Here is a 19,288-nt window from a genome sequence, read left to right as displayed (position 1 = left end):
CTCCATTAAGTCAGCGCATTGAAAGTCTCATTCTTTCTTTTTGCTTAATATTTTGTACATTACAGCAAGTTTCCCTAATAACATACAGCTCAGATTCCTACATTTCCAAGGCCTTATTAAATTAGCATAGGTAAATATGAACATTTCTATATGGAATTAAAGATAAATATTCAGAATTGCAAGTGAAAATAAAATAACATCTGACCCTGTTCTTAAAATACAAGGAATAATAAATTTGAATTATTAATATCGCTGAAAAACAAATTAGACGTTCATAAATTAGGTATCTCCTGAACAATCAGGAATTTTCATCCAAAACATTGGGGGATAATGTAGAGAGAAATTCTTTCCATTTATTATGAAATTGAAAACAAACAAACAAAAAAACAAACAAACAACAACAAAAAAAAAAAACAGACCACACGCCACAGTATTTTTCCCAAGATCATTAAATATAATCTTGAAACAACTATCCAGCCTTCAAAGAATTCTCTACCCTAGCTGAAAACAGGACAGAAATTTTGCTATTTTTTCTTGAAGTAATCCTTGCAACTGATTTGAGAACTTCCTAATTGAAAACATTAGCAGAGCCAGGAAGAAAATGTAATGCAGCATAAAATCATGCAAAATCAATGAAATTGACATAATTGTCAATACATCAATTTTTTGAACAATAAATTGTTCAAAATTTCAAGAAACTGCAAAATAAAATCTTGATGAATTTTCCTTAAAAATCCATTATTTTTTCCTGCTCTGTACAATTTGTAATAAATTACCCTCAGCTTCAAAATAGTTCATTCCTATGAGACTGGTTTCAGTTTCAGGATTGCAACTGTGTGGTAACCGCTTCTCTTTCTGTTGTTTTCCATTTCCAAACGTAGGCTTTGATCCTCTCAGTCTTGCTGGTAGAGCAGTCGCCTCACACACACAGTCACTCTTTGAAGCCTTCCAACAGTGCCAAGAAAGAAGCAGGCCATGGCAGCAGGCTCAGTATTCTCTGGTTATGCAACAGATTAGATCATTATCAACAAAACTGGATGCCTCCAGCCGAGAAAAGAAATGGGGAATTTGAGAGCAAGTTTTTCTTTACTTTTTGTATTAAGGGTGGTTGCTTGGTCAGTTTGAAAGGAGGAAAAAGTTACCTGCAATTAGGAGCTGGTCATATCAGATAAGATTACACATCACTGAAAAGCTCCATAATAAGTATTGCTGTCACATTTACCACTCAGTTCTGTTCCTTCCTTGGCACCAAAGTTTTCCCATTCGTTGTGCAATGCAAAAGAAATATTTGGCTCAAACTAATAATTTAAGAAGCCTGATTTAGCCACATGGATTTCATTCCCCATAGATGAATGACCAAGTGACAACAGGATGAAAGAGAAAAGTCTGAATTCTCACATACCTGCAGAGAGAATATGTGCTTCTTATCTATGATATATATTCATTTGCCCGCAGCCTGTGCATGTGGATATCCTACACATCTGTCACATTTCTGTCTTCTCTAGTTGTTCCAACAACTTTTAAATCATCAATTAAAGATATTTCAGTTCAAACTTCCACTTCAGTTAAAGGATAAAGCACCTACTGACTGAGCATGCAGTGAAGATAGGGATTTTGAGTCTTCATATATGGCAGAAAAATAATACTTAGTAATTTCTTAAGGGAATGCCTTGTATAGCTTCATCTTACAGATAATTTGGTGAAGTGCTGCTACACTGCATGAAACAAATCTCCCGAGTCAAGTTCTGACAATGAATCTATAGTGAGAAGGACAGATCAGAAAATATCGAACAGATTAAGCAATTTACTGTTTGTATGTAAGAATTCAGTCACTGAGGTTTACAAATGCATGCAAATAAAACCAAAAGACTTTGAGAATCCTAACTAAAAGCTTTGTAGATTCTACAAAAGACATTAAGAGTATTTAGATACTGGTTATAGGAAAAAGTTAAGTATAAAACAGTTTAATATAGAAAAAACTATATGGTTACTCTTAATAAGGAAGAATATTCTTATACTGTTTCAATGTGTTAATTCTAGATCATTATACATTTTTTAACTTAGAAAGCACTACAGAAGTTGAGTTTTGCTTTTCAAGTTCCCACAAAACAAGCACTAAAAGTATTGTGTGTCTGGTTATACTACAAGATAAATGTAACACTTAAAATTACATTACCCAATAAAAGAAGCACTATTAAGAATGGCAGAAGTTACATGACCAGTGTAATTTGTTTACAAATGCATATTATCATGAGATTATCAGTATTTTAAAGAAAATCTAGAAATTATAAGCTCTGTGTTTTGGGCTTTGCTTGCAGGAGATGCTTTCTAGACATGAGATTACTTTCTGTTGTTGTTTTTTTTTTTAATTATTTCTTATACATCTGGAAAATATTAGGTCAAATAAATTATAAGCATAATAATGAGCTTAGTACTCACTTGTTACTGTCCTTGCTTGATATTATAACTGACAGATCAGAAAGCCATGTCTCCCTTTCTCTCTTAAGCAATCGTACAACATTTTATTGTATGACATGACACTAAATGTATTACATGTTTCTAAAAACACAGACCTACATAAAATCAGGTGTTTAGCTGGACTGCCCTCATCTCTAGCTTTATATCTCATGGTCAATAATAACTAAAAACTACATATGAAAAAATAACTGACATTCCCCCCAAATAATGCCAGAAGAATGATGAGTCAAGCTAGTCTAAGTGGGACAGAAAGTATGATTCATAAGTCGTTGCTTTGGGTTTAATTCTTGAGAGAGAAAAAGCTCCATCAATAACATCAGACAGAAACTCAAACTCCCATTACAAAAACGTAACATTAAATTCAGTGTGGCGTTTCATTCTGCATATTTCTGTTATGTGTGCTCACCACAAGAGTTTGAAGCCACAACCAGTAACCTTCAGCAGCTCCTGCAGGCAGTGAAATCTTGCAGAGGACACTGAGTGTGCTGGGCCACATTCCTGAGCTGTCTTCTACACAGCTGCAGGGCACAAGCTCTGTGTCCACCACTGGGGCAAAGGGAATGGGACCTTTCTGACTGAAACCACAACAGAACACTAATTATGGTTCAACTCAGTCATTGCTACCATCAAGTTTATCAAAGCAGATGAGATTCACTTAATTTGCCTTTTTTTTTTTTTCAAATGTAATATTTAGGCAAACTGGACTACAACATAAAAAAAGGTGAGTCCAATGAGATGATGGCAGAGGAATCAAGAGGAACAAGAAGTACCACCACTGCTTTCAGACAACAGAGAAGATACTAAGCACTATGTCAAAATTACCTCTAGGCCACAGCTTTTGTAGCAAATTGGGTTTCCAAGGGCATTCCCCTCCTCTGCACTGCATATTTATCTCATGTCTTTCTTTCAGCCCATACCCAAAAACAGAGGTTTTGTGCAGTAATTCCAGATTAGGCCCTAAGGATGTTTATGACAAGAATATTTTTAATATTGAAAGTATAGTAGAATATATACAGAATTCTAGACCAATAAAGAAACAAAAAATAAAGACCAGGGAACCTTTTTTCTTTAAGGAGGTAATAATACAGTAAAAGGATCTATAAAAACCTCTTTCAAAACCCTGTATGACCTTGCTATTCACTCACATCCTTCAAGCTAACCACTGAAAGAAATATAAAGTAATATTCATTTTCCCACATGTTCATGGCAGTCCAAATGACAGCTCTGACACTGGAAATAGACTGGCAAAATATTTTATTTATCTTTAACCTCAGCTATGAAAAATGCGAGAACTCAAAAAAAATTTAAAAGCCATGCTGCTATGGGACATTTCACAGTTTAATCATACATCATACCTGTACAGCAAAAAACATGCAACAAGACTAAACTTCTAAAATGTAGCTGGATATAAATGCATGCTGCTTTCCTTGTACTGTCAGCTAGCAGGTCTTTAAAGGAAGATTATCAAAGGCACTCCAATCACTGTGATGTAAAGACAGAATAAGTGAGCACGACCTTGAGTTCTCCCTTTGTATTTCATGGCATTTTTTAAAGTATTTTTAAATCATCCAAACAGTAAGTACTAACATAGCTCCTACTGAATACACATGCTTTTGAATAGGATGATGAAAATTACTTGAATAAATGTCTTTTGGCTTATGTGCTCATTTACATTCCCCTCAGGAATAATATATGAGCAATGTCACTGCTATGAACAAGTAGGTGACATATCAATAACTATCATCTATTAATAAATACTTTACTCATTCCATGAGGTTAATCTTCATATGCACCCATGAGGCAGGAAATTACAGTCAGTATTCCCCCTGGGGATGCTAAAGTCATGTTATAGACTGTCCTAGTCCATGTAGTTATTCAGGTGTCAAAGCCATAAGTAACAAACTGCCAGAGACCCTGCCTCCTAATCCTACATTCTAATCACTGAATTTTGCCCATCTGATGAAAGAAACTATAAGAATCATGCTGCTTTATCATAGTTGAAATTTAAAACTGACATTTATTAAAAGCTGTTAGAAGCTTAAAGATAAACTTGCCATTAAAAGGGGAAACAATGAAACCCCCATGATTTATGAACTGGCCTCTCCTTTGTCTTCCAAGGACGTATGTGCGATAACTGCTACAGAGTTACTGCCCCCTCAGATTAACACAGACCTTTACTTGGAATAAATGTCTTTTATAAGGAACTTGAGAATGCTTTCTCTCTCTAAATTTATTGACTTCTCTCTACCTGGCTCCTAGTCCTCAAATACTCCCTGGAATGTGAACAGAACACTTATGAGATACTGCTACTGTTGCCAAGAAAAGCAGGAGAAATATTGAGGTTTTAAAAAAAAGAGATAAATGCTTTGCTGCACAACACAAATTCACTGCTCATTTCCCTAGCTTGTTTCTAATAAAATTAATAAAGGAACAAGTTGGTAGGCACTCCTCTACTTTTACAAGAGTTTAGTGATTGCCTTCAGAATGGGAAAACTCTTGTGGTACTCACAAGCTGCAAGAGCATTATAAAAGTAAGATTCTATCCACGTGTTAAATTTTTATTTCCAGCATATCTGTTTTAGCTCAGTAAATGTTTTTAAACTTACCAGGACACTGACTTGGAGAACCCCCTTTAAAACTAGGAGGAATTGCATGAACAAATCCCTTAACAAGTTTTCAGATCTCTACCTATGAGTTGAAAGAAAATTTAGGTTGCAATTCTTGCAAGATTTCAAGGAATCCAGAATGTCACTTGTCCAAACCCCCTTCCACCCACAACATCTACCCTTAATGTGCATTTCTGTTATCACCCAGAATCCAGGAGGTGAGAATGTGAGAAATAGTGAAGTTCTAATGAATTTTTTAAAATTGGTTAGGAGCAAAGCATGGAGATTTGAACGGGTTCAGGGGTTTGTGAAGATTCCTTCCATCTCAATTGTCAACTGCCAGCTCGTGCTGAACGTACCGATGAGGAAATCCTCAGAGCATGCAGCAGCAGCCCACTGCAGGGACCTACGTCATTGGAAATGTTCCAAAAAAAACTTTGGTGCCTGAAGAGTTCTTTCCTTTCCATGAGTTCCTTAAGATAGAAGGAAATTAATGTGGCAAGTTCTGGTAAGCACAGACAATGCCACTTTTCTGTATTACCTCACCCAAGAACACCCACTTGCTCATTTTTCAGCTGACTGAAGACCAGCTTCTTCTAGTACAGCTATTTCCTCCTACAGGGAACGCTCATCTCCACTGTTGCTCTGACAATTAGAAGACAACACTAATCACTGCAAGTACTACAGGCCTGTATACCCCATCACACACACACAAAGCACTGCTCGTTTCTACCATGAATTTCCAGCTTAAAGGGGAGTAGACAAATCAATCTTCATAAGGTCTTGAACACAGCTCTCAAAGCATATTCTTCCATAAGAGCTGGGCCAATACAAATGTTATTAAAAGCAAAGGGAAGGGGCTGGATTACCAATGGAATTATAGAAGTTATGAAAACCATACAAGCAAATGTCAGTCTTGAAAGAAAATACCAATTTAACTGTCCTCTGTGTAAGCAAAAAAGCAACCAGTAACACATTCCTTGATGGAAAACACTCTTTCTAAACTGAAAACAAGACTAATCTGAAAATACAGGATTAAGCACTTCACCTTGTTTTGTGGAGTTTCACTGAGCACAAGAAGAATATTCCCATGTGCTTTATGCAAGGGTGTTTACAGGACAAGACTGAACTGCTGAGCCATTATTTTACTTGTGGCTCAGGAATCATTCCAAAGCAAACATGAGAGAGAATACAACAACATATATTTTCAAAATTAATCAAATGCATAATAAATTTTAAGCAATGAAATTTTGAATCTCATTAAGGTTGCTGAAGTTCAGCTCTAGCCCTTCAGTCGATCATCAAGATTATTTACTGCCTTGCTACTTGTCAGTACTGACAGACAATTACCCCAAAGTCACTATCACACAGCTCAAGAGCTAAATACTTCTTCCAAAAGTAAATGTTTCCAGAAGGAAAACAAAATCCTGTATATTGTTGCGAGTACAAATAAGCAAACAATACATGAAGTCCATGTTTTTCTGTTCTAAATACAACATTTTTCCATAAAGGGATATGTTTGCTCATATGTGAGAAAGGAGAATGAAAGCAGAGGTCCCTTACCTTTATTTCCACATGGTGGTAGCTAATCCAGTGTATACAACACAATAGGATCCAACAAATCTTACCTACTGAAGTGAATGTTCTGGAATCTCACACTCAATCCCCTATCTCAGGAGCCAAAACTATTTTTATCTTCTAAACAAGAAAAAATATTCTATGCTTTTGAGTGTGCACAACATTTAAGACTGTCTCCTCATCTTTTAAATTCTTGCTTAAAAACTACCTCTTAAAATTTTCCACAGTATTTCTTGCTATGTAGATAAACAATTTCTCTTGTGTCAATGTCAATAGGGCAATATTTTATATGACTTCCTCCAAAAGCAAGCCAATCACAAAAAAAGTGTAATATTTAGAAAATGCATGTGTTCATGATGCTTTATCTTCTCTTCATTTATGAGAAATTCTGAAATTTAAGCCATCCACTATAGGAAACAACCTCTAACAAAAAGAATTTAATCTACCCAAAATCCTCCTCGAGGGTCTCCAGAGAACCAGGACGACCCCAGCGTTTCATGGCACAGACTCCAAACCACTGAGGCAAGCACAAGCCAGATCGGAAGAGTTAAACAAAGCAGCTAAAATTCAGCAGCTATTCCAGACTACGGTTACTGTAACCTACACTGGGTGTCCTCTGCATAAGCACCAGTGTGACTTTGTGGACTGCTGAGACTCAGTCTGTTGCAACTGGCATAAGTTGCCACAGGCGAGTAATCACAAGAAACTGACCTTGGCAAAAGCACATTTTACACTTCACTGCTGTTCAACTGTGTTATACTAAAGAGAGAGCAAGTGAGCACAAGCAGAAGGGGGAGGGAGAGAGAACAAAAGGGGATAGACAGCATAAAAGTGAATGTAGCCATTTTCAGCTTTACCTGCTTTTAAGATTTTAAGAGCAGTACATCACACCTCCAATGCACATCACAACCTACACATAGTTACATCAATTCTGCATGGTATCATTTTTAAGCCATCAGGGTCTGAAGAAATTTTTGGAGGGGGAGGAAAAAGAAAGGAGACTAAGTACTAAATTAGAAATTAATATCTAAAAAAAATTCTCCCAAAAAGGAGGAGGGAAGAATAGAAGACAACTACAACTTCACATTTTCTTACCACTGGATTAATGCATAAATGAGGATTTTTAAATTGTTCCTTCTTCCTGTTGTGCTAAACCTGTTGAAAGTACATTTTTGAATCAGCTTCAGCTAATAAAACCTAAATGTATTCCATGAGGTGTGCAGCAAGATGTTTTAGTCCTAATTTTTAATATTTCAGCTCAACCTTAACTTCAACTCTCAACAGCCTGGCAGCAATTTGCAGGAATTAGTATGGTAAAATCCCCACTGCTGCGCATACAGTTGTGTCTGGCTTTCCTCAACCATCTTTGGTCTCCGATGATTTGAATCAGTTATTTCCTGCAAAATAATTTTCTTCGTTTCTGCATTACTTTTCTTTGGTATTGATTACTGCATCTCCAAAGAAACACAACCTGGCAAAGCAAGATGGCACAGGATCCCATCATTAGTGCTAACCCACATCCTGCCCAAATTTTACAGCAAGTTTAACACAAGGATCTAACCTTGAGGGTTTGCTGGGTTTCCAGGACATTTGCTGGTTGAAGCAAAACATGCATAAGCTTTGTACGAGTTCCAAAATACCAAATCACTCTCCACTTGGGAAGTGTACAAGGTATGCAAGTCTAGACAAAATAAAATGAGACCACATGCATTTTGTATCTGCTTCCCTACCGCTCTTAGGTCAGTGGCCTAAGAATTTGATGCAGCTTCTCTTCCACATCTTGAAGTCTGCTTTTCTCCTGTGCAGACAGTTTCTCTATTCCTCATCTGGTTCCATAAATAACTCAAAACCCTGCTAGAAAAGCCAGCTTTTGTTCCTCTTAAACTTGCAAACCTTTCACATCTGTCTTCACAAAGTCTCCATTCCTCTACTAAAACTCCCTATCCTCCGTCTCAGTCCTCTAAATGTCATTACTACCAGTAGGCAGAAGTGACTGTTTTTGGACACAGCCACGTTGTTACCTTGAACCATTCCCATCTGACAGAGTCTTGTCATGGTATAATGACCTCCCCTGTCACTGGCCAGGGAGATACAAGACTCAGCCCTGACAGCAGATGGCTGATTCACACACACTGACGCTCAGCGACTCACAATGATACCATCATGCCTAGCCTATAAATTATGAAAACAGCAATTCTATGAAGCATAACCTAAAATTCCAAGGGACTGAAGTATTTCCAAGTCTGAACTTCAGATCTGGGTCAAAAAGGTGTCAGCTGTGGATCTGCAGAATTTTAATCATCTCATCAGACTGTAGCTCTGTCTCTCACAAATACATGATGTCTGTAAGGCCCACAGGCATGCTTCCTGACACTGAGGCAGGACTGTCACAGAGGGCTGGACCGGCCACAAAAATACTCACTGCTTCTGTGAAGTGTGTGAGAAATTCTTGCAGGGTCTAGACAGAGAATAAATTGATGTCTGTCACATTTTTCTGAATGCACTTGGGCACAAAATAAACTTATTAGAATTTTCATTTACTAAGTCCTATAGTAATTAGTTATAGTAGATAGAAAAAGATAAACTAAAAAGGGTACAGTAGTTCTGCAACAATTTCTGTGGTCTCTCAGGCTTGGCTACCCATGGTCAGCATTTCTAACAATGACTTGCAGCAAAAGAAAGAAAAGGGTGACAAAAAAAATACCTGATGGGTACTCATATCCAGGAAGAGCAAATCTTTGCCTATACTAGGCCAAAAACTAGCAGATATTTATATTACACAAGAGCACTCTCAGCTGAATGTAAGGATTTGACACCTCTTACTTCTTCCATGCATATCCTAAACAACAGGTTATTGAATTAGTCTCTCTCTTTGCAGCTCCCTCTGGGTCTCCCAAACCACACCATATTTTAAATGTATGTGTCAATCTGTACTACTTGAGTCATTTGACTTTACAGTTCACTAGCTAGGATCTCATTTTCAAGTAATTTTACTCATTAGGCAGAACAAAAGCATTAACTGGGTTTTCCCCATCCATACAAGTAATTACCAATAGGCTGGTTATTTATTTATGCTCACAGTAATTACTGGTCACAGTAATTACTGTGAGCATCTCCCTCCTCTATCCCCTTCCTTCACCACCTCCTCCATATAAAAGAAATGCTTGAAACCAGTACATTTCCTCAAAATATACAAGGGCTGACAAACCAAAATCTTTTAACATCTAAAAATTACTAGGAAGGTTTAGCTATAGAAATACATATATGGGTATGTAGCTATACAAAATATCCAGAAGATGACAATTCCGTGGTGTACTATGGCTGAAGTGTTACTAGAATGGGATTCATTTGACCAAACTATTCCTCTACTGGAAAAATATCTGTTTGTTTGAATTACATTTACCTTTCTCAAAGTGTTTAAGAAAGAAGTCTTGTCTAGTTTAAACTCTTCCAATGCAACATAATGATATCCTTGAAGTCCAGAGAATCAGGACAGTCTTGCTTTTCCTTCCAGTTGCGAATATTGAGTGTGATCTAGAAGAAAAAGAAAGTGGAGGGGAAAAAAAGTTTGGCAGGCAATCTATTATCTATTCAATGGGTCAGTATTTTCAAAATCCTTACAGAAAATGGACCAGACTCCAGAAGTTCAATCAATCAAACAATCACTACTTGGTTTCCAGAAAGAATTCAAAGCAGATTTATTTTTCCATGTCAAATATTCTGTCTCTCTCTCCCTTCACTGTCTTAAACATGAAGATATAGGAGTGAAATGTGTGATTTCCTCTTCTTATTAAAAAAAAAAATAAAATAAAAAAAAAAGAACTTGTAATTCCATATTCTGCTATACATTTAAAATTACTATCAGGGAATTTATAACTATTTGTTAGAACCTATGGAAGAGAAAGGCTACAGTTTCTCTGATGTGAAGCAATTCTTGAAACAGAACTAAAACTATGAAAAACATAAAATATCCTTTTCTTCTACTAGACACTTCAATTAATCAACAGCTATTGGTGAGTAAGTACTCAGCATCTTTGTTGAATAAGCATGTTTTAGTCTCAAAGCAGCTGTGAGAAGTTCACCGAATTTTATCCTCTGCACTGTCCTGCTGCCTCTGGAGTTTCCACTTTTCTAAGGAACATCACTTTTTCTGGACAGCACATTGAGCCTGTAATTTTGCAGATACTCACTGGGTATAGTACCAGCTCAGTCTTTCTAGTTCTTTCAGTGACAGCAAGCAAACTCACAAAAGCTTTGCCTCAGATTTCACAGGCATGTGTGTACCTCTCTCTCAGTACCCAGGCCGACGTGCCAATATGCAGGATTAAACTTTTTCCAAGGTTGAATAAGCCACCATCTGTCTATCTTGTGTGGTGCTGTGCGCCATCCGGGAGACTTGTCCCTTAGAGCATGTTTCTACCATATGTCACTCCTGAGTGATCAGTTATGCCAAGACATTTGGGAAAAAATGACTAAGTCGAGCTGGAAAACCCTTTCCGAATTCCAGAGGAGGTTTGCCAAGCCTGTATTTGCAAATAACTTCACATCCACTGGTTTTTGCGTACAGTGTGCATAACAATAAATAATAACCTTTACTCAAACAGAGACGAGGTACCTGGCCTCCACTGTCCAGAACTCAGGGACTTTTTAATAAGCCAAGGGATTCAAGTATGACACATCTCCAAGAAAAATACAAAAAACTTTTACAGTGACTTTCATGATCGCTAACTTAATAAAGGGGAAAAAAAAGCAGATGATAAGAATATATTTCAAGAAAGACTCAGTTCGTTGTTTTAAAGCCACAAGAAAGCAGTAATTTCTTTCAGAATACTCAACTAAAAATACCTGAGGCAACTGAATACAAGATTTTTTCCTAATAGTAACCATCCAACAATGACCATCTAAAGTGCTCACCTGCATGCAAAGTGATCACTGAAACTAAAAGTTAAACTGCTGATACAGTCCATGCAATTAGAATTTGTCTAATAAAGAATATGACTCTATCCTATTTTAGATTTAAAGAACCATTTTATGTTCCAATTCCTCAATTATTAAATTAAAACTCAGCCAACATCATTCTTACGGCCAGCTCAAGGCTGCTCATTTACATAACTGACTTTCAAGGGCACTTTGTTACACAGCAATTAATACCAGCAAAAAATCCACTGGATCTGCTACCTAATGTTAAGGCAGACATTCTTGAGAACATTAAAAAAAGAAAGAAATTAGTAAGTCATGATTACAGCCTCCCTGAGTAAGATTAACATTGAAAGGAAATCCATTCCTAAGGGCAACAGGAGAAATATTAACTAAGAGAAGACAAATTATTGGAATTATTACATTTAGTGACAAAAGTAAGATGAGGAGCGGTACTAAAGTCCAAGAGAGAACATCGACCTTTGTGTTTTGCCTTCAGAATTTGGACAATCATTGAAAAAGAGGGAAGATGTGAAACAAGGACTCACTACAGCCCACTGAGATTTGTAGAACAAAACGCATCAAAAAGAAGAAAAAGTTCACATTAAACAATGAAAACCACTACTGAAAAAAGGTTATTATTAAAGGAAAATGAGGTAAATTATCACCTCAGAATGGATTATGATTTTTTTTAATGTATCTAATTTAAACTGTGTCCTTATACACAAAGAGTGAAACTTGCAAAGGTGAGGATGTTGGTAACAAATTAGACTGCCAAGGAAAGAAAGGCTCCTACTGCAACACGGACTTGCTGAATGGAAAGAAGAGAGGAAAATAAATATAGACCAGCTAGACAAATCTGGACTACTTGCCTACGTAACACACCTAATGATACTGAAGCCAGCATATTTTTTGAAAGGCTCAGCTCCTTCCTGGCCCACTCCGACAGCCTGAGGCATTCACACTGTTGAGCCAAGAGAGACTGGAGAGGCTGGTTCTGCAGCACCAACTTTCTGCTAACACTTCTTATTCCAACAAGAAACCTTTAGGGTAACATGCAACTGCCCTAATGTCCACCTTGCTTCTTGCATCCAGCTACAGGTCCAATTAATCTTCCCTTCAGGATGAAACATGATTTACGCATAAGACTGACCAGCTCAGAGGGTTGAAAATGGGGACAAGAGGGGAGAAGGGAAATTCATTAAAGCTGCCAATTAAGAAAATTCTTATTCTGGAAAAAATTTGCTCTATGAAGGCAGTCAACAGCTTCCTTATAGGAGAAGCAGCCATGCAGCTTCTGCACTGTCATCTCTTGCCAGAACTACAGAAGAAACAAGAGTTTGTCCTGAGCTTCTCAACAAGCATTGTGGAGATGCACATACATCAGTAAGGAAAAACTATGGAGCAACATAAAGGGAGAAAACATTGGAATACGGACAAATATCAAAATTTTTTCCCTTAATTTTCAGCTTGGAGCGGTCAGGATCCATCACCCATTTGTCCTAGGCCAGTGCAGACATCCAAACAGTAATCTTATCATTCTTTGGAAATATGATGTTTTTAAATCTGTTTTAATCACTAGAAGTTCCTTGGAAATTCTTAGCACACAATGGCTGTTTTCTTTTGTGTTCCACTTCAAGTATGTACTAAGCCTCAACACTCTGTTATTCTCACAAACTTTTTAGGAAACTCTCAAGTCTCCTGGAATTCAAAAGCTCAGGATTCCAATAATCACATGTAAAACCATTCCTCTAGAAATAAATTCACTCTGGCACAATTAAATGTTTCTGTTGCATAAATCCAAAACTTAACTGAAACATCTGCTGATAAATACAAGACTGCGACACCTCAAAGGTAGCAACAGTGAAATTTATTTCCACAGGAAATTTAATGGGTATGACTACAGAGAGAGTGTTTAAAGACAAGAAGGGCTCTTCAAGCACAAGGCCAAACCCAAAGAGCAGTTATGTCTTCTGAGCCACCCACCTGCAGGGTATTCCATATATTCCCACAATCATTCATCACAATTTGCTCCCCAGTGGAGACTCTAGCCTCTCCTTGACAAGACTATTTTATTTCAGTGACGATAATGTAAGGGAGAAAATGCAGGTTGATGGGAAAATACAAAATGTCTCTAAAAACTGCCAAGCACCCAGTCCTCTATCATAAAGTCCATTCTGAGAGGGCTATCGTACTGCAACATAAAAAGAGTTTGTTTTTCAAAATGTTAATGTAATATGAAAACAATATATAGTCTCTTTTCTTATGAATAATCAGTACTCATAAAGTAACTCAAAGACAATCTACATGCCGTGTGAAAGTAGCTTAGAGTTACCTTTGCTCCGGGTGCAAAAAGAGGGACTGTTGAGATAGAGCTAAGGCTTGCTTTTTCCAATCACAGAGATAAAGCACTTTTCCTCATGTAGCTTTCCTCTTTCTCACTTCCCCCCCCTCCACACAAAACCCAAGAAAAGCTGCCATTGCTTTAGGTCAAAGGAAAAACAGACCCAGCTGCCGTAAGCCAAACAACGTACAGGTTTGCGATCTCCCCTGCTGTTTTGGCTCGAGTTCTTCAGACTGGAAAATTCAGAAGCACGATCTCCTAAGCTCTATAAATGCCAGAACCATCTAAGAGGAAAATAGGACAAGGCCACCCCCAGGCAAGTTTGTACCAAAATCTGCTGGCTGCAAGGCAAAAATACAGTAAACATTGCATAGGGACAGTCTGCTCCTCAGAAAATATTCCACAAGAACAATACAGCTTCCAAAGAAAGGCTGCGCTAAAGGGACTTCTGGAGGGAAAAAAATGCAATGTTTTAAACTCCTTGTGAGGAGTTAGCAAGCTAATGGCACACTCAACGACAAATTGTTTGACAGGCAATATGCTTTTGACATTAACCCAAAGAAGAAATGTAAAAGCGACATTGAATGTTCTCTACAAAGTGGTAACAAATTGGGTATCCTAGAATAGTTCTGAAGTTCACTAAGGAAATTTTGCTTTTGTCTAAACAACTGATTACATGGAATAAAACACATAATAAAAGCAATTAATCATCAATATCACCCTGTCTTTTCATGAAGGACAATTTTAGTTACATTTTTGAAGTCCTTGAGAGATGAACTTTGCAACTGATTACGGTATGTTTTAACGTGCTCTATACTGACTCAACCTTGAAAAACAAGCCAAAAACAGAAGTTGAAACATCCTTTTTCCTGTGTAGCTCCAATTTGCAGTAGCAAGAAGCTAAACAACATGCTCTCCACCAGATGGCTGAAATAAAAAGAACACTCCTTCTGATTAATTAGGAAACAAATGAATCTGCTGTTAGCACAACAAGTTACCATCAGGAAACCTGGGTTCCCATTAAACTTTGATATTTGTGCTTTCTCTGCAACTGTGTTCAAGACCATCCTCAGATTTGTCTCTCATTTGAGAAGCAAAGTGTTACACACCAGTCCATCACACACAAGTATCACACCAGCCACTCCACAACCACAGGGGGTACTGGCCCTTTTCACAGACAAGTAGCACCATAGTTTTCCTAAAAGAGAAAAAGCATCCATCACAGTAGAAACAAATTAAGGTCTCCTAGTGCTGTGAGGAGAACTGATGGGTAAAACCACACATCCTCTGCCAGGGTTCAATGAGCAGTGGAGGCTGATGCATGCACACCCAAGCTCTCCAGCAGTCCTGGAAACAGAAATCCCCAGAGCAGGCATAGTACAAGGAGCAAGGATGTGACCTTGCAGCAGAGGCCAGCCCATGGTTCCCTGCCAAGGGAGGCTGCCAAGGATGGCTGTGAACATCTCAAGTGAAGGTTCAGGATCCAGTGCAGGCACTGGGATGGAGAGGGATGATGGCATAAAGCACATGGAACTTGCAAGTGTGTGCAATTAGAATGTGAATATAATGTTTGCTGCTAGTGAGGCGAGTGACTTTGGGAAGAAGGAAACTGAGCTTACCTGATCCAGGAAGGTGCAGATAAAAGCTCTTGGCATTGTCATTATTCCTTTGGTTTCTTTGCATGAACAACTGCTTTTTTACACCAGACCTTAAAGAAGGACCATTTCAGAAGCTGGCTGTGGAAAAGAACCCACCATGTTTCAGCTATAAAGGACAATTTTGCTTTCTTATACTGATAACGCGTGTACCTAAAGAGGCACAATGCCTTAGAGAGAATCCAGGACTGCCAACTAATCCACACCTCAATAATTTAGAGTATTTCTCCTATGTGCACAACTGAAGTTCTCAAACATGTCAAGTGTGTTATTTTCTAAGGCCAAAGGGAATGGTGGAGACAATTAGTACAAACTAAATCTAAGTCTCCTTTTTAGAATCCAAGTAAATGTACTATATCCTATTAAGCAATTGAGACTGTAAAATGACTGTATCTCATTTTTTCCTTATAGGCTGGTGATAGTTAGGTACTCTGGGAAATACAAGGATACACAAAAATGCAAAAGAGCATAGAAGACAATCATATTTCTAAGTGTACCTATCCATTACATCACACAGACAATTACAGGGGGAAAAAAACTCGTCCATGAAGATAAAACTTTATTCAATCTTCTAGCATTTTTTAAGAAAGCAATATATTGTTAAAAAATTAAATATTTTCCTGCTGTCTGCCAGATGTGTGGGACTGCCAGCAACTGCATAGCACAAGAAAATTTTCTGAGTCAGCAAGTTACAGCTTCTGTCAAGTTTTCTCCTTGATCTTAAGCAAATTGCTACTATTCTTTACTAGATTAATTGATTAATATTCATCCCCCTAGTGGCCCATTTTTGCTGACCATTAAGCTAATGGTGCAGGGAATAATGTCTTTCAAGCCTCCTAACTTGGCTGTTTCCTACTAGCCTACCACAAAGGACACCCGAATTCTGAAAAGATATGACTATGATTTATTTGTAGGACTTAGCCATGGGAAACTGATTCCACTTGCTCCCATGTGTTCCTGCATTAACAGTAGCCACAGCCCAACCCTTAAATTATTGTCTGAAACTTGCAATGATTCCTCTCATCAAAATTCTCTCCTAACATTTATCCAAGCACTATTTGTGGCACCCTCAACCTCTCTGGTATCACCAATTCCAGACTATTTGTACCTGGCTCTTTAGTGTGAAGAGTGGCCAGAAACTCTGAAGAACACAAGACACAAGATAGATGCTGGCACCCTCAATTTACATTACACCTCACAGCAAATAACTATGTTGTCATCAAGCTAAAAAGACCAAGAAAACAGCACAGTGGAAAATTTCAACAAAGTGTGGCTTCATCATTAAAATCTCTATTTGAGATTTTTGTTGGTTTCATTATACAGAGAGGCAGAGAGCTCTGTAAATAGATTTGCTTTGTTTCTGTGTGTGTTGCCAAATTTCCATCCTGTGGAACCAATTTTAAATAGAAAAAAGTGTCTCTTCCCATCCTCTGCTCTTTGATGTCATTCTTGTTAACGATACAGAGCGAAAAATGAATGGAAATGAACTAGTCACAGTGGGGTTCAAATCCAAATGTTAACTTTTTTAATTGCCAAAAAAAATTGAGATCACTTCGATCCATAAGTCTGTATTTCTTGCAGCTATGGAAAGTTTTTAAACGGAAGGCTGCCAACAATGACTTTGTTATAAACTAGAGTTCACAGTTGTTTTTATGGAATTTTGTCTCAGTAACTTTTAGCTCAGCAGTTCTCATGAAAATATTTCCAAACCACCAACTTGGCTAAATATTTCCAGTAAAGCAAAATAATCCCTAACTCCTAAATACAACTCTACTTCTTTATTTAACTTCACTTTATCCTTCAGAAAACTAGTACTGCTTTAAACATGGGAATGACAGAGAGGATAGAAAAGAGACCAAAAAAAATCTAAGAACTTCAAGCAGCCTCTCATATCTCTGGGTCATAGCAGATGCAGGATTGGAAATGGAGATAAGATTTGGGAAATAATCTCCCACATATACACAGGTATTAATAGCAATAGCAAATAAAACCAGAATGAACGCTACTATTTGAAATAGCGCAGTACTTGCCTAGCAGAAAGATCTCAAATAGATTTAGCCATTGTTAGCCCATGCTCACTGACAAAACTTCCACACTAACATAAAAAACATCACAAATGAGGAAGAAAATCTGATGGGCTTGGTATTGCCATTTTGTTTAGCTCTTTCAAAGAAGGAGTGTAAAGGAATAATTTATTATAACCCTTTTCATATCCGTCAGATGTTGCATGTTTTATGTAACTATAACACATTTGGCAAACTCTTCCTACCTACCCATATGCTAGGGAAAAGCTCAAACTGTGCAAGAGAAACCTTTCTTCACAAAGTAAATTTCCTCGCAGAGAGGAACTGTGAGTTGGACCTAGGGCTCCAAGATCTCCAGGCCCTTCTCTCTCCATGAGATACTTCCACACAACCTAGAACTCGCATATCTGCCTCCCTGGGAAGCAGAACTATCCCTCCTGTGCTCTACACTTGCCAAAACAGCAGTTGTACTGGGTCATCCCCCACACCAGACCACAACACAGATGCAGTACAACCAAGGCAAGCCCTCATGCATGCCCCTACAATGGCTCTTTCAGAATGCAAGTGCCAGATGTGTTGGCCAATGCCCTCCAGCACCAGTGACAAGGCCCATTCCCCAAAGCAGAATAAAAGGATCCTGACATCCACAACTCCACCACAGGCCCCAGGGCAGCCAGCTGGGCATGAGAGTTGACCCCAGGGATCAGTCCAGGTGGGATGCGCTGTTCTGCATGCAACAACCCTTGATCTTGCAACAACCTCAAGCACAAGAGGTCCCTACCTCTGATCTTGAACTCAAACCTCATTTGTCATATGTATGAGACTAAAATTTGCAAGCTCCACGAGTAGCCCTGAAACTTCTATCTTCCAGCTTTTCCCTACAGTACATAGGGAAAATGGCAGCAGCTGTGATGAGTGGGAGCTGCCACCAGAATACCCCAGCAGAGGAAGGAGAGGAGTGTATGGAGAACACGTAGGAAGCTATGGAGAAACAGAAGAGGGTATGCCACAAAGCATTTACAGCACAACTTGAGAGAAAAACAAACCACCCTCAAACAATGGGGCTAAAAAAGAAATGGTGGTGAGGAAGAATATGATGATAAGAGCCCAGGTGCAGAAGAATGGGGGAGGCTGTTCCAGGCAATCAAAAAGAATCTTTCTTCCTGGTTCATCCTTAAAACACATTTAAAATTTAGAATTTTAGAAATAGATTTGCAGAGCAAACTGATAATGCATTTCACTCACCAGAGCTTTCACCTGCAACCTATCTATGCAATTTTAAAATGTTTCCAACTAAAAACATTTGCTAATTAAATACTTCATATAAATGTCAAACAGTTATCTTGGCAAATACATGCCAAAAAAAAGCAACCTCACTATAAGATTAATATTTTTTACTAGGTTCTACAGTGAGATAAGCAGGAAATACCCTTTGCCTTCAAACTTGTGTAGGACTTTTCAAACTGCAAGCAGACCAATTGCTTTATCTAGCAGGATCATCCAGTCAAGTTTTGTTGCTGGCTTTGCTTGGAAAGCTGCTTCACTACTCTTTAGAGATCCTTGACTTGCAGAAAAAATGTCTGTAATTCAAGTATATGGGCACAATTTAAAACTGTGATGTACTTGTGTTAACAAGAACTCAGGCAGCCTTTGATTGAAGCAATCGTGGCAGGGTTTCTGCAAGGG

At 38.0% G+C, this 19,288-nt stretch overlaps 1 protein-coding gene across 4 annotated transcripts in view; it reads right to left on the bottom strand.

The window, feature by feature from the left end:
• Positions 1–19,288, bottom strand: part of LDLRAD4 (low density lipoprotein receptor class A domain containing 4) — a 280,667-nt gene that overhangs the window by 228,712 nt on the left and 32,667 nt on the right. Inside the window, exons 1-2 of one of the 4 annotated variants that reach the window (XM_021527802.3) lie at positions 15,543–15,562; positions 10,066–10,196 (exon numbers count right to left, since the gene is read on the bottom strand). The exons of 1 other annotated variant lie outside the window; for it this stretch is intronic. The gene's annotated coding sequence lies outside the window, so the exon portion shown is untranslated. Of the gene's footprint in view, positions 1–776; positions 919–10,065; positions 10,197–15,542; positions 15,563–19,288 lie in introns of those variants that run through there. 2 more of the 4 variants (XM_077784472.1, XM_021527804.3) reach the window with 2 other exon arrangements.

Source organism: Lonchura striata, chromosome 1 (genome assembly GCF_046129695.1).
Source record: "Lonchura striata isolate bLonStr1 chromosome 1, bLonStr1.mat, whole genome shotgun sequence".
Lineage (NCBI taxonomy): Eukaryota > Metazoa > Chordata > Aves > Passeriformes > Estrildidae > Lonchura > Lonchura striata.
This window is presented reverse-complemented; position numbering and strand designations above follow the sequence as displayed.